General features: G+C 43.2%; 1 pseudogene across 1 annotated transcript; it reads left to right on the top strand.

Annotated features, from left to right (window-relative positions):
* Positions 1-10,832: 10,832 nt before the first annotated feature.
* On the top strand, positions 10,833-12,110 carry LOC310776474 (ATP-dependent RNA helicase DDX19B pseudogene; annotated as a pseudogene). The gene has a single exon. The product of its transcript is annotated as an ATP-dependent RNA helicase DDX19B pseudogene (transcript).
* The last annotated feature ends 1,025 nt before the right edge of the window (positions 12,111-13,135 follow it).

Below are 13,135 nucleotides of genomic sequence, written 5' to 3'. Positions count from 1 at the left end.
CCACCCAACCCTCGACTCGAACAGTCTATATGACCACGTCCACCTCTACAAGCAGATAGTCCCAACCTTCGCCAAAACCCTAAAGGACGTCGCCCTGAACCACACCGCCACCCCCCCACCCGAGAATAGCAGAGTAGCCCCCGCCCCCCAGGGACCACCGGAACGCCACCCTAGACCAACACCCTGGACCCCGCAACCACGACCACACTACCACCAACCCCAGTACCACCAGCCTCAACACCCACCACGAACCCCCCAGCCCAGCTTCAGACACCCCCAAGCCAGGCATACCCCCCTCCTCCCCCACGCACCAACACCACCCCGTAAAGAACCACAGACCAACAGACAGAGCTATGCCCAGGCTGTGAGAGGAGCAACCAGCCCCGCCCCCTCCAGTGAACTGAGTGACATTCAGCATATGCTAACCCTACTCTGCTCCCACTTAATGGACCGCTGGTAAGAAAAGTAAAATACTTTTTTACACCATAAAATGCACATGCGCACACACACACACACACACATATACATACACCCAAAACAAACACACACACGCAGACACACGCACACACCCGCACACTCACACAGAAAATAAATGCCCACACTTAAATGAATGACAGACAAAAGGGACTCTTAACAGTTCTAGTTCTGGTCGATGCCCTCTGTTTGCACAAGTTTCTCCCATTCAAAATGTAAAGAATCAACCATGCAATCATTTTCTATTGCTTGTTGGAACATACAGGGGCTACGCTCCTCTGCATTTGGATTGAAGAGCAGACACCCAGAGTTCCTGAAGGAGATTCATGATGTAGATATCATTGTCCTTCAGGAAACTTGGTGTAAAAGTGATGTTTCCACTGGATGTCCACTAGGTTACAGGGAAATTATTGTCCCATCTACCAAAATGAAGGGGGTGACTCAGGGCAGGGACTCGGGAGGAATGATCATTTGGTACAAATCTCAGCTAACACACTCAATAGAATTAATTAAAAGGGGAGAATTCTACATCTGGCTAAAAATTAAAAAGCAAAACATTTCAACTGATAAAGATATCTTCCTTTGCCCTACATACATTCCCCCATCCGAGTCACCCTATTTCAATGAGGACAGTTTCTCCATTCTCGAAGAGGAGATAAACCAGTTCCAGAGCCAAGGAAGTGTCCTGGTCTGTGGTGACCTAAACGCTAGAACAGCAGACAAACCAGACACCATCGATACACATGGGGATAAACATATACTAGATAGCAACAACCCCCCTCTCCCCACTTACCCCACCAGAAACAGCTATGACAAACTAACCAACACAAATGGGACACAACTCCTACAACTCTGTCGCACACTGGGTCTCTACATAGTCAATGGCAGAACAAGAGGGGACTCCCTGGGAAGATATACCCACAGCTCATCTCATGGCAGCAGTACGGTCGATTATTGTATTTCTGACCTCAACCTCGAGTCTATTAGAGCATTCACAGTCAGCCCCTTAACACCCCTCTCAGATCACAGCAAAATAACCGCATATCTGAAGAGAGCACAACCCAATTCAGTAACAAACCAGCCCAACAAGTTACACCCTACTCCTCAGCCCTATAGATGGAATACAGACAACTTAGAAAACTACCAAAAGGCAATTAGCAGCCAACAAATCCAATCACTCCTAGACCAGTTCCTACTGACATCATTCCCCATCAATAATGAAGGTGTGAATTTGGCCGTTACAAACTTAAATACTATATTTGATAAATCAGCTAAATTAACAGGCTTAAAGAAAAAGAGAAACCCAAAAAGATCAAATGATAACAAATGGTTTGACGAAGAATGTAAAAACCTACGGAAAGAACTGAGAAAAGTATCCAATCAGAAACATCGAGACCCTGACAACCAAATGATACGCCTTCACTATGGGGAAACACTAAAACAATACAAATATACCCTGAGGACAAAAAAGGAGAAGCATACCCAAAATCAACTTAACATGATTGAAGAATCAATCAACTCCAATAAATTCTGGGAAAATTGGAAAGCCCTAAACAAGCCAATAAACGATGATTTGGCAATCCAAAGTGGTGACATCTGGACGAATCACTTTGCTAAACTTTTCAGCAAAACAACAAACAACCCAGAACAAAAACAAATACAAGAAAAATTACAAACCCTTGAATCAACAATTAAAGACTATCAGAATCCCTGTGACAGCCCTATCACAGAAAACGAATTAGATGAAAAAATAAACAACCTTAAACCCAGAAAGGCCTGTGGTGCTGATGCAATTCCAAATGAAATGATCAAACACTCAGACAACAAATTCAAATTGGCCATCCTAAAACTTTTCAACACTATCCTAGCTGCAGGCATCTTCCCAGATATCTGGAACCAGGGATTAATCACACCAATTTACAAAAACGGTGACAAATTTGACCCAAATAATTATAGAGGAATCTGTGTTAACAGTAATTTAGGAAAACTGTTCTGCAGCATTATAAACAGCAGACTAATGCACTTCATTGACGAACACAGCACCCTGAGTAAAAGTCAAATTGGATTTCTCCCAAATTACCGCACATCAGACCACATCTTCACCCTCCACACCCTAATTTACAAACAAATACACCAAAACAAAGGCAAAATCTTTGCATGTTTTGTAGACTTCAAAAAAGCATTCGATTCAATTTGGCATAACGGTCTTCTCTACAAATTAATTGAAATGGGTGTCGGGGGCAAAACATACGACCTAATTAAATCAATTTACACAAACAACAAATGTGCTATCAGAATTGGCGACAAGCAAGCAGACTCCTTTTCCCAGGAACGAGGAGTGAAACAGGGCTGCAATCTGTCCTCCACTCTATTCAACATTTATATAAATGAATTGGCCAAAATAATCGAACAATCATCAGCCCCCGGTATCACCCTACACGACACAGAAATCAAGTGCCTGCTATATGCAGATGATCTAGTACTGATGTCTCCCACCAAGGAAGGACTACAACAGCACTTAGATAACCTGCACAGGTTCTGTCAGACCTGGGCCCTGATGGAAAGGTTTTGTCTGTACCTCGTTCAACCTAATTAAAAACAGCCCACTCCAATCAGAAGGTGTGACATATGTTAATACCTTTCCAGTGTCCAATTATTCCAGATATATGAAAAAACCAATACAACAAGCAATTCTGATATTTAGAACATTATTTTATATAGAGAATTTTGCATATTCAGTACAAAGCAGATCAAGTATTTATATTACCCCATTCAGAGATCTCCGAGGTGGATTTGCAGTGATCTTTCCCTCACAGCTGATATGAAGCAGGTCAAGAAAAAGACCCTTGTAAACCGACCCCTCCCTTCTCTTTTGCCTGTGCTTTTAAACTACATTCCCTTGGGGGCGTCTGTCTTCCGGTATGGTTCCTCCTCCATCTAGTGTCATCCTTCACTGCTGGGCTGGTCATTGGTGGTCACCTACTTGACAGGCGTGTTTTTCTCCCCCTCTCTGTCCACATCCTGTGACCTGGCTTCCACTGGAGGTCACACACTAACCCTCCCTTGAAATAGTTATCTATTGGTTCCTATCTACCAAAGCAACTGTCAATATATTTACTTTAAATTCCTATTTTGATTCTTATAATTTGGGTCAGCTAATTTAGCTATTTTTCTATTAGAAATCCTATTGCACTTTATCTATGGTTTACTTTAGACTATATAAACTAATTCTACATCCTGGATAAGATCAAATTCAGCTAATTAGTCTGAAGCTGGAACAATTTTTCCTACAGCTCAAACTTACTATCCTCCTGGTCCAAAACCACCTCTAGGAGGTGTAAAAAGAGCAAGAGGACATCTTTCTTATAGTTAAATTCAACAAATCAGAGAAAAACTCACCCCGTTTAAACCGGATGAGAAACTCTTATCAATTACCACTTATCAACTAATTTGACTATACCTTTATTTTCCATTTGGTTGCAATAATAACAATAGGCTATTATTTATCTAAATATTATATAGCTCCCTTATTGTGTAGCAAGTAATGCAAGTTTGAAGTTATTCAAAACACAAAAATACAACATCAGACTGATCTAAACACACTCTATTCTCATACGACAACCCATTTACATCCTACTATCATTCAACATTCCCAGCCGGGCCGTCTGAGATTCTAACCATGGTTCCTCTTGCAATGTGCTGTGTCTTTGTGCATATCTTCTCTTCTCTGGGGAAAGATCAGCGCATATAGGTCCCTATTCTCCCACAGGCCTTCGGCGCTAAAACGGGCCTTAAACGCAAAAAAACGTGCCTTGCGCCTGTTTCGGGAAAATAGCAATAGGCTTTAGGCTGCCAAATGCGCTTTAGGCCGAATGGGCGTGGCGGAGTCCCTGAATGCGCCGAAGTGGGCGTGGCGGCGCTAAATACCGGCGTACTACTATCTTCCAGCCATCTTCCGACCTGGCCGACTTTTAGCGCTTTGCGCTTTTGAAAAGCTGGCCTAAAGCAGGATTCTGTGCACCGGGGACAGGAAAGTGAATGGAGAATACAATATATAGAAAAAAATACTTTAGAATACAATAGAATATAAGATTGCAACCCTTCTCAGGCTTTTTGGGTGAAGCTGTAATGCAGTTTCATAAATTTAGTTTAGGCTATCATAATAATCCCCATTTATGTGTAATATTAATAGTAACGTTTTATTACCCCCCCCCCCCGAAATTAGCTAGGCTACTAATATTACTAATATTCCTAATTAATATGTATTATTATTTCATTCAGATAATTGACATTATAGGCATGTATATCGTTTAATGTGAGAGAAAGGGAGAGAGAAAGAAAGAGAGAGAGAAACTGGATCAACTGTTGTGTAGCGCTTCTTCAAACCCCACTCTTCATTACAGCTATTCATTACAGAATTGTCTGTTGTATTTATTTTTTCTGTGTGCAAAGCATAGAAAGTTATAATTATTTCCAAATGTTTCCCCCGTCTGTGGCAGCGGAGCTGTCCGAGGTGCTGAACAAGCGCAGCGCATAGACGGCCACCTGGGGCGGCTCACTCAGGCGGTCCAGGACTGGGCGCGGGGCGTCGGCGGGGTAATTCTCCTCCCCAAACAGTGCGCGATGGTACATTTGAACCTGAATGGATAGATGAATAAACAACTTAAGTAAAGAGTTGTTTTGTAGCTATTCAAAATGAATGGTGGACAGATATATCACCTGATTCGCCAGCACCATCTTCTCCTCAGCTGTGAATTTAGTGGATCGGTTTTGGTCTGCCATATTGATCACACTGCGCCAGCTGCTGCCAATCTGGCTTTTAAAGCCCCTCTGATTGATTACTGAAGATTTTATTGAGAATGAACATATTTGTCAGAGCCTGTGGGCAGGGGGTGGGGGGGACGCATATATAGGCCAAATAAAATACTATTACTCAATAATAAAATCCTGTAAATTAAATAGAATTAAGTTATCAGATCCAGTAAAAGTGATAGGTGTCATTCAGAGGATGTTGCATCGTGCAGTGGGGGAGGAGAGATAAAACGATATCATTCTGGCCATCTAATCTCATGACATCCAGCCATAGGCAATATTTTTTTCTATCAGATGCATTTAGAAATTATTTTCACTTTGGTCTTGCTATAGTGTAGCGTATTTACATGCTTGCAGTATTTTAACTGCAGTTATTGGTTTGAGAAGCATAATAATATGGAATAATAGCCTATATATGGAGATAGACAGACCGGATGAAGGGAGGGGGGGGCGGCGGAGCCCTTGGCTTTGTCTGGTTTTACCGGATTTGTCCAGGAATTGGAGCTTAAAAGGCAAGCGTGTGTCTCTTCCCTGCAATTCTCCAATGAGCGGACAATGCATAATTTTACGCTTAAAAGGCGTGGTTATAATGGTTGAGGCTGAGTTTAGCGCCGATACCAAGATATCAAGTGCGCCTTTCCACGCCCACTGCTTTGCGCTGCGGCTGGCGTTCGGCCTAGAAACTGCGCGGCTGCAACGATAGAGCCCATAGGCCCCTATCGTTGCATCGGCGCAGTTTCTAGGCCGAGCGGCAGGCGCAGATCAAAGCAGTGGGCGTGGAAAGGCGCACTTGATATCGTCGTGCTGGCGCTAGATGCAGCCCAAAGCATTACAACCACGCCTTTTAGGCGTAAAATTATGCACCGTCATGCTCATTGGATAAGTGCAATAAACGAATCGCACGCTTGCCTTTTTAGCTCCAATTCCAGTGATCCCGCAAAACCAGACGAAAGCCAAACGCTCTGCCCCCCCCCCCTCCCTTCATCCAGCCTGTCTGTCTGCATTATAGGCTATTATTCCATATTATTATGCTTCAATCTAACTGCAGTTTCAATACTGCAAGCATGTAAATACGCTACACTATAGCAAGATCAAAGTGAAAATAATGTTCTATGCATCAGCTAGAAAAATATAGCCTATTAGATTGGTGAAAGTTTGTCCAGAAAGATATCATTTTCTCTCGCCTGCTGCAGGAAGGATGATGCACATAAATATACCCTACATTATGTCAAGTCATTGCATAAATGTGTTTTTATTGTAAAACTAAATGTGAAATAGGGCCAAGTTATTGGAGGGACATCAGAGTATAGCAGATGCCATTAGAAGCGCGTTCCGAAGCGCGTTCCGCTGTTACTTCTCTAAATCACGTTAACTCCACAAGGGGTATATATAGGCTCAAGAGGACATATATGTTTCACATAGGGTGGTGTTTTCATTTCGAAGTTTTATTTGGTCCAATATTGAAATGTTGACAATGGCAGGCTGTGTTACCATTACACATTAATTTAGAACTACCTTTTATATCTATTTTGGCTCATTTGGTGGCTATTTAGTAGCGAAATGAAGAAACACAATGCATGCTGGGAACTCAGAGAGAGAGAGAGAGAAGGGTGACAGAGAAGAAGCAGTGAAGGCAGAGAATAGGCCTGCTTTTCAAAAGCGCAAAGCGCTAAATGTAGGCCAGCTCCCAAGATATAACTAGGCTGGTATTTAGCGCCGACACGCCCACTTTGGGACTGCGCCACGCCCATTCGGCCTAAAGCGCATTTGGCAGCCTAAAGCCTATTGCTATCTTGCCGAAACAGGCGCAAGGCACGTTTTTTTGCGGTTAAGGCCCGTAATAGCGCCGATGGCCTGTGGGAGAATAGAGCCCCTAATGTATGCTTTTAAACTTTATTTCATATCAGATATCCAATCATCTCTTTATTACCATTTCACATTCTATTGAACCTCTATTTTCCCTGAGACCCAAAAAAGCCTATTTTAACCCGTGGCCCTCTTCTCTGCTCTGCTCTTGTCCTTTGAGCCTGTCCTTTCTTCTGGGGGAAAAATCAACACATAGTAAAAGCATCAAAATACACAGTGCTGTCCTTATATGGCCGATCTCTGTGACCTCTGCCCCGACCCTATCCTAAATGACCGTCCTTGTGCAGCTTTATCCACTCGGCCACCTCGTCCACTAACCAGTCGGCCAAGAAGATCCTGTGTAATGTTTTCCCAGACCGGCCATAAACAGCACTAAACCTTCTAATGGTTAATCCCCAAAGCCACCATATCTCCTGGCAGGAAGGAGAGACGTTTATCTTTAAGTTTAAAGGTTCCTCAGCAGCTCACCCGATGACCTACAAGTGTACTTCAGGAATCAAAGATATATTTGAATTAACAAATGACAAGATCATCTCTGTAATTGCATATTTTCATATCAGCATGCAGGGCCGCCATGCTGGAGTATCCGCCTCCTGTTGAGTCCAAACTGGGCCTATGGAGAAATGTTTGATCAAAATACCATAGATTGGGGAGAGAAATCTATCAGCCCTGACAGTGAACCTAAAGAAAACAAACATAATGATATTCCAAAAAAGGTCTGGACATCATGATCACACTTACAAATTCTATTTGGACACGGTTGAACTACAACACACAAAAAATTACACATATTTAGGCCTAAATATCAGCACCACGGGTAGTTTCATCACGGCTGTGAATGACCTAAGAGACAGGGCAAAAAGAGCATTCTATGCAATCAAAAGAAACATTAAAATAGACATTCCCATTAAAACCTGGCTAAAGATTCTGAAATCAGTCATAGAACCCATTGCTCTATATGGCAGCGAAGTTTGGGGACCGCTGAGCAAATACCAACATTTTACAAATTGGGACAAACATCCAATCGAAACACTTAATTTGGACTTTTGTAAAAGTATACTACACCTCCATAGGAAAACCACAAATAATGCCTGTCGAGCAGAATTAGGCCAATACCCCCTCCAAATAAAAATTGAAAAAAGAGCTATCAAATTCTATAATCACCTAAAAACAAGCGACCCCCAAACCTTCCACCACAAAGCCATAAAACACCACGAGATGAACAAAGACAAGAGTCCCCTCTGCCAACTAGTCCTGAGACTCAGTCCCCTAACCTCAACCAACCCTACAGAGCCTCAGGACACCCCACAGACAATCTGGCCCAACCAAATTATAACAAGACAAAAAGACAAATACATCACCCATTGGAAAGACACCACAAAAACTCAAAGTAAAATGGAGTGCTATTTGGCCCTAAACAGACAGTACACGGTGGCAGAATATCTGACCACCGTGACTGATGACAAATTAAGAAAGACATTGACTAGGTACAGAGTCAGTGGACACAGCCTGGCCCTAGAGACTGGTCGCCACAGACAGGCCTGGCTACCCAGGGAGGACAGGCTATGTTCACGGTGCACACAGAACACAGTAGAAACAGAGACACACTTTCTACTACACTGTGACAAATATGCAGAAATTAGAGCATCATTCTTCCCCAAAATTATACACAAATACCAAGAATTCGAAACACAATCAGAAAGAGACAAGCTTAAATACCTATTAGGAGAAAAACCAAACTGCTGCATATTAGCAGCTAAATATCTGGCCTCCTGCCACAACCTCAGAGACATCCAGTGAAACACACCAGCTCATTTTATTTTTATTTTATTTTATTTTATTTTATTTTATTTTATTTTATTTTATTTTATTTTATTTCATTTCATTTTTACTCTTATTCTTATTTTATTTATTTTACTTATTTATTTTATTTTTATTTTTATTTTCTATTTGACAATTACTGTTTGTAAAAATTTTAAGTCAGAATGCCCCATTTTTGGGGAAGTTTATATGTACATATATCTTTGACTGTAAATTTGGACTGTTTGTACATTATACATCTTCGACTGTACATTCATTTATTATTATAATTTCCTTATTGTTGTACTGTTAATATGTGTATTTGCTTTGGCAATATAAGCACTGTCTTTTCATGCCAATAAAGCTATTTGAAATTGAAAATTGAGAGAGAGAGAGAGAGAGAGAGAGAGAGAGAGAGAGAGAGAGAGAGAGAGAGAGAGAGAGAGAGAGAGACAGAGAGAGAGAGAGAGAGAGAGAGAGAGAGAGAAAACCGTCTCTCACACAAATGTCGACTCGTCAGGAACCGAGACAACGCTCAACCCACAGGAGAGTCGAATCCTCCAGTTGGAGTTAAAGCAGAAAAGTCACCAAGATTTGGAGTTACACGTTTTTCACAGAACAGCAGCAAACATGCATGAGGGAAGTCTACGTGGTTTCACTTGTGGTCAAATTGGCACAAATTGTCATCTATCTAGTTATGAAAGATATTTCCGGTGCCATTACCTGGACCACGTTAGCAGGTGTGTTACCTGGACCACGTTAGCAGGTGTGTTACCTGGACCACATTAGCAGGTGTGTTACCTGGACCACGTTAGCAGGTGTGTTACCTGGACCACGTTAGCAGGTTTGTTACCTGGACCACGTTAGCAGGTTTGTTACCTGGACCACGTTAGCAGGTTTGTTACCTGGACCACGTTAGCAGGTTTGTTACCTGGACCACGTTAGCAGGTTTGTCTGGCAGCGTGTCTTCGGGGAAGTCCGGCTCCATCAGCGCCACTCCGTCTCCCTCGTCCATGGGCATCTCCAGCTCCGACGCCTGGTGCAGGGCACAGAAAGCCTCAGGTCACGTCAGCCACACAACACTTCACAACACAGGAAACCATCACAGACTCTGTCTGCAGGTGTTCAAGCCTGAGGTAAGGAGGAGCAGAGGAGATCAATTAAGGAACAGTACAAACACAGAATGTAAACACATGAATGTGCAACATGATACATACCATGTGTGAAGTTTATTATGCACCGTCCATGGCCACACGCAACACATCACACCACAATCTCACTGATGATGTCATAGACATTGTGACATTATCAATGCTGTCATAGACATTGTGACATCATCAGTGGTCATATGTCATCACAACATTTTCTTGGCCCCCAGCGATAATCTGGGTTTCTCATGTGGCCCTCCAGGAAAAATAATTTCCTAACACCCTTCCTTTATTAGATTATACACTCTTCACACACAGCCCTTCACAATAAAAGTCCAACACACATCAGTGACAGTGAGTGGTGACATCCGAGCAATTGTGATGTCAGTCATGTCCCTCAGTGAGTGATGTCATCAGTGATGATGTCGTCAGTGAGTGATGATGATTTAGTCACTGATTTCACAATGTATGCATATTAGGTGACATCACTGTTTAGTTAGTCTACTGATATCACAATGTCTATGCATAACATTGTGGCATCATGAGTGATTATGACAGACAATGATGATGGCATAAATATTGTGATATCATCAGTGATGTCATAGATCCTTCCCTGCAGAGGCTTATAAGTAGGAACGGTAGACTGTACCAGCCTCCAGCACATCGAGGAGCAAAATGGATGTTCAAAGTGATGAGATGGGAGAGGGGGAGATAAATCAAAATGCTGATGACATGGACCCGGCTGAGCAGTCCCTGTTGAATAAACTGATCTGCCAGACCCTAGTGCAGAACAGAACCCAGGTGGAGGTTCTCCAGAGAGACCCCACATCTCCTCTGTACTCCATCAAGACATTTGAAGAGCTGAACCTGAAACCTCAGCTGCTACAGGGTGTGTATGCCATGGGCTTCAACAGACCATCTAGAATCCAGGAGAACGCTTTGCCCATGATGCTGAGAGAGCCACGTCAGAATCTGATCGCACAGTCGCAGTCTGGCACAGGTAAAACGGCTGCGTTTTCACTGGCCATGCTTAGCCATGTGAACCCAGACAACAAGTGGACTCAGTGCCTTTGTATTTCACCCACATACGAGCTTGCTGTGCAGATTGGTCATGTTATTGAGGAAATGGGGAAATTCTATCCTGAAGTTAAATTGGCATATGCCATTCGGGGCAATAGATTGGAGCGAGGCATCAAGCTGCAGGAGCAGATTGTTATTGGAACACCGGGCACACTCCTGGACTGGTGCACCAAGTACAAGTTTATCGACCCCAAGAAGATCTCCGTCTTTGTGCTGGATGAGGCCGATGTTATGATTGCCAAGCAGGGGCATCAGGACCAGAGCATTCGCATCCAAAGACATCTGCCAAAGGAGTGTCAGATGCTTCTGTTCTCTGCAACCTTTGAGGAGTCTGTGTTGAGGTTTGCAGAGAGGGTGGTTCCTGACCCAAATATCATCAAGCTGAAGCGTGAAGAGGAGACTCTGGACAACATCAAGGAGTTTTATGTTGTGTGCGAGGAGAAGGAGGACAAGTTCACAGCACTCTGCAATCTGTATGGCCTGTGCAATGCACAGGTCATGATATTTTGCAATACTCGCAGGATGGCTGACTGGCTGCATGGACAGCTGAGCCAAGAGGGCCACCAGGTGGCACTGCTGTGCGGGGAAATGGTCGTAGAGGACAGAGCCACGGTTATCGAACGCTTCAGGGATGGCAAGGAAAAGGTGCTGGTGACCACAAATGTGTGCTCCAGAGGTATCGATGTTGAGCAAGTGTCACTTGTGGTCAACTTTGACCTTCCAGTGGACAGAGAGGGCAAAGCTGACAACGAAACATACCTCCACCGGATTGGCCGCACGGGGCGTTTTGGCAAAAAAGGATTTGCCGTCAACATGGTTGACAGCCAACACAGCATGGATATCATCAACGAAATTGAAGATCATTTTGGGAGGAAAATATTGAAACTTGATACTGAGGATACTGGTGAGCTTGAGAGACTGATGAGCTGAATCCATTGCTAGTAGTGCACTTATACGTATTACCTCGTACTTGACTTGAGTCCTTTGAAGGGTTCAGTGTTGGCAACTCTTCCATGGAAAGTAGCTATTGGCTGCTCCGAAAGTCGCTAGAAGTCACCAGATGATGCCATACACTAATTTGCATCATAATCATCAGTAGGCTATATAAATGGGAGGGCTCTGTCTGTTCTCTGTTTCTCTGTCCCACTGTGATTGTCCCATTGTCCCACTGTGATGTCATAAATCCCACTGTGACATCATCAGTGATGTCATAAATCCCACTGATGACATCATCAGTGATGTCATAAATCTGACATCATGATGCTGGTCTCATTGGCCACACAGCAGCCGAGTTGCGGGCAAGGCCGCGCAGTGGCCGAGCTGCGAATGTGAGCTGCAGATCATGCGAGGCCGAGCAAGCGAGCCCGCAGAGCGGCGAGCCTGAATCAATCCCTAGTATCAATCAATATATAGGCTATAAAGGAAAAAAAAAAGTCGTCCCAAGCCGCCACTTGGATCCTCCCCACTATCTGGCTCAAAAAACTGAATGGATTTGTTTATCGGTAGAAAAGGTCAGACAAAGGTCAGCAGATGGAGAGATGGGTGGAATATTACTTCGATCTCTACTCCAGAGATAATACTGTGTCCCCTCCGCCTGCCAATCATAGAATAGTTTGATGCTTTGTTTGTTGGGCCTGAGTTCGATGAGGGTGGGTGGGGTGGGTTTATGCAAGATTTGTAAATTTCTATTTATTTCATAATATGTGTACTATTGTTGCTTGAAATACTTTAATCTGGTCTAACAAGTCTTCAAAGGGCATAAAGAAAAAAGAAAATACCAGTACACACTGTTCTATATCGGCACTGCTGTATTGTATTTTTGTACCAATAAAAACAGTTTGAAAAAAATGAATTGTTTGATGCACAGCCAATGGGAGAGGATCTGTAAACTGTAAACCCTGCCGTTTAAAGAGGCATCGTGCACAGTGGAGCCAGATAGTACAGTAGATGCAAGT

The sequence above is a fragment of the Poromitra crassiceps genome (assembly GCF_964638095.1).
Source record: "Poromitra crassiceps genome assembly, chromosome: 5".
In the NCBI taxonomy this organism is placed as follows: Eukaryota; Metazoa; Chordata; class Actinopteri; order Beryciformes; family Melamphaidae; genus Poromitra; species Poromitra crassiceps.
The sequence above is the reverse complement of the archived record's forward strand: the minus strand, read 5'-3'. Positions and strand labels throughout refer to the sequence as shown.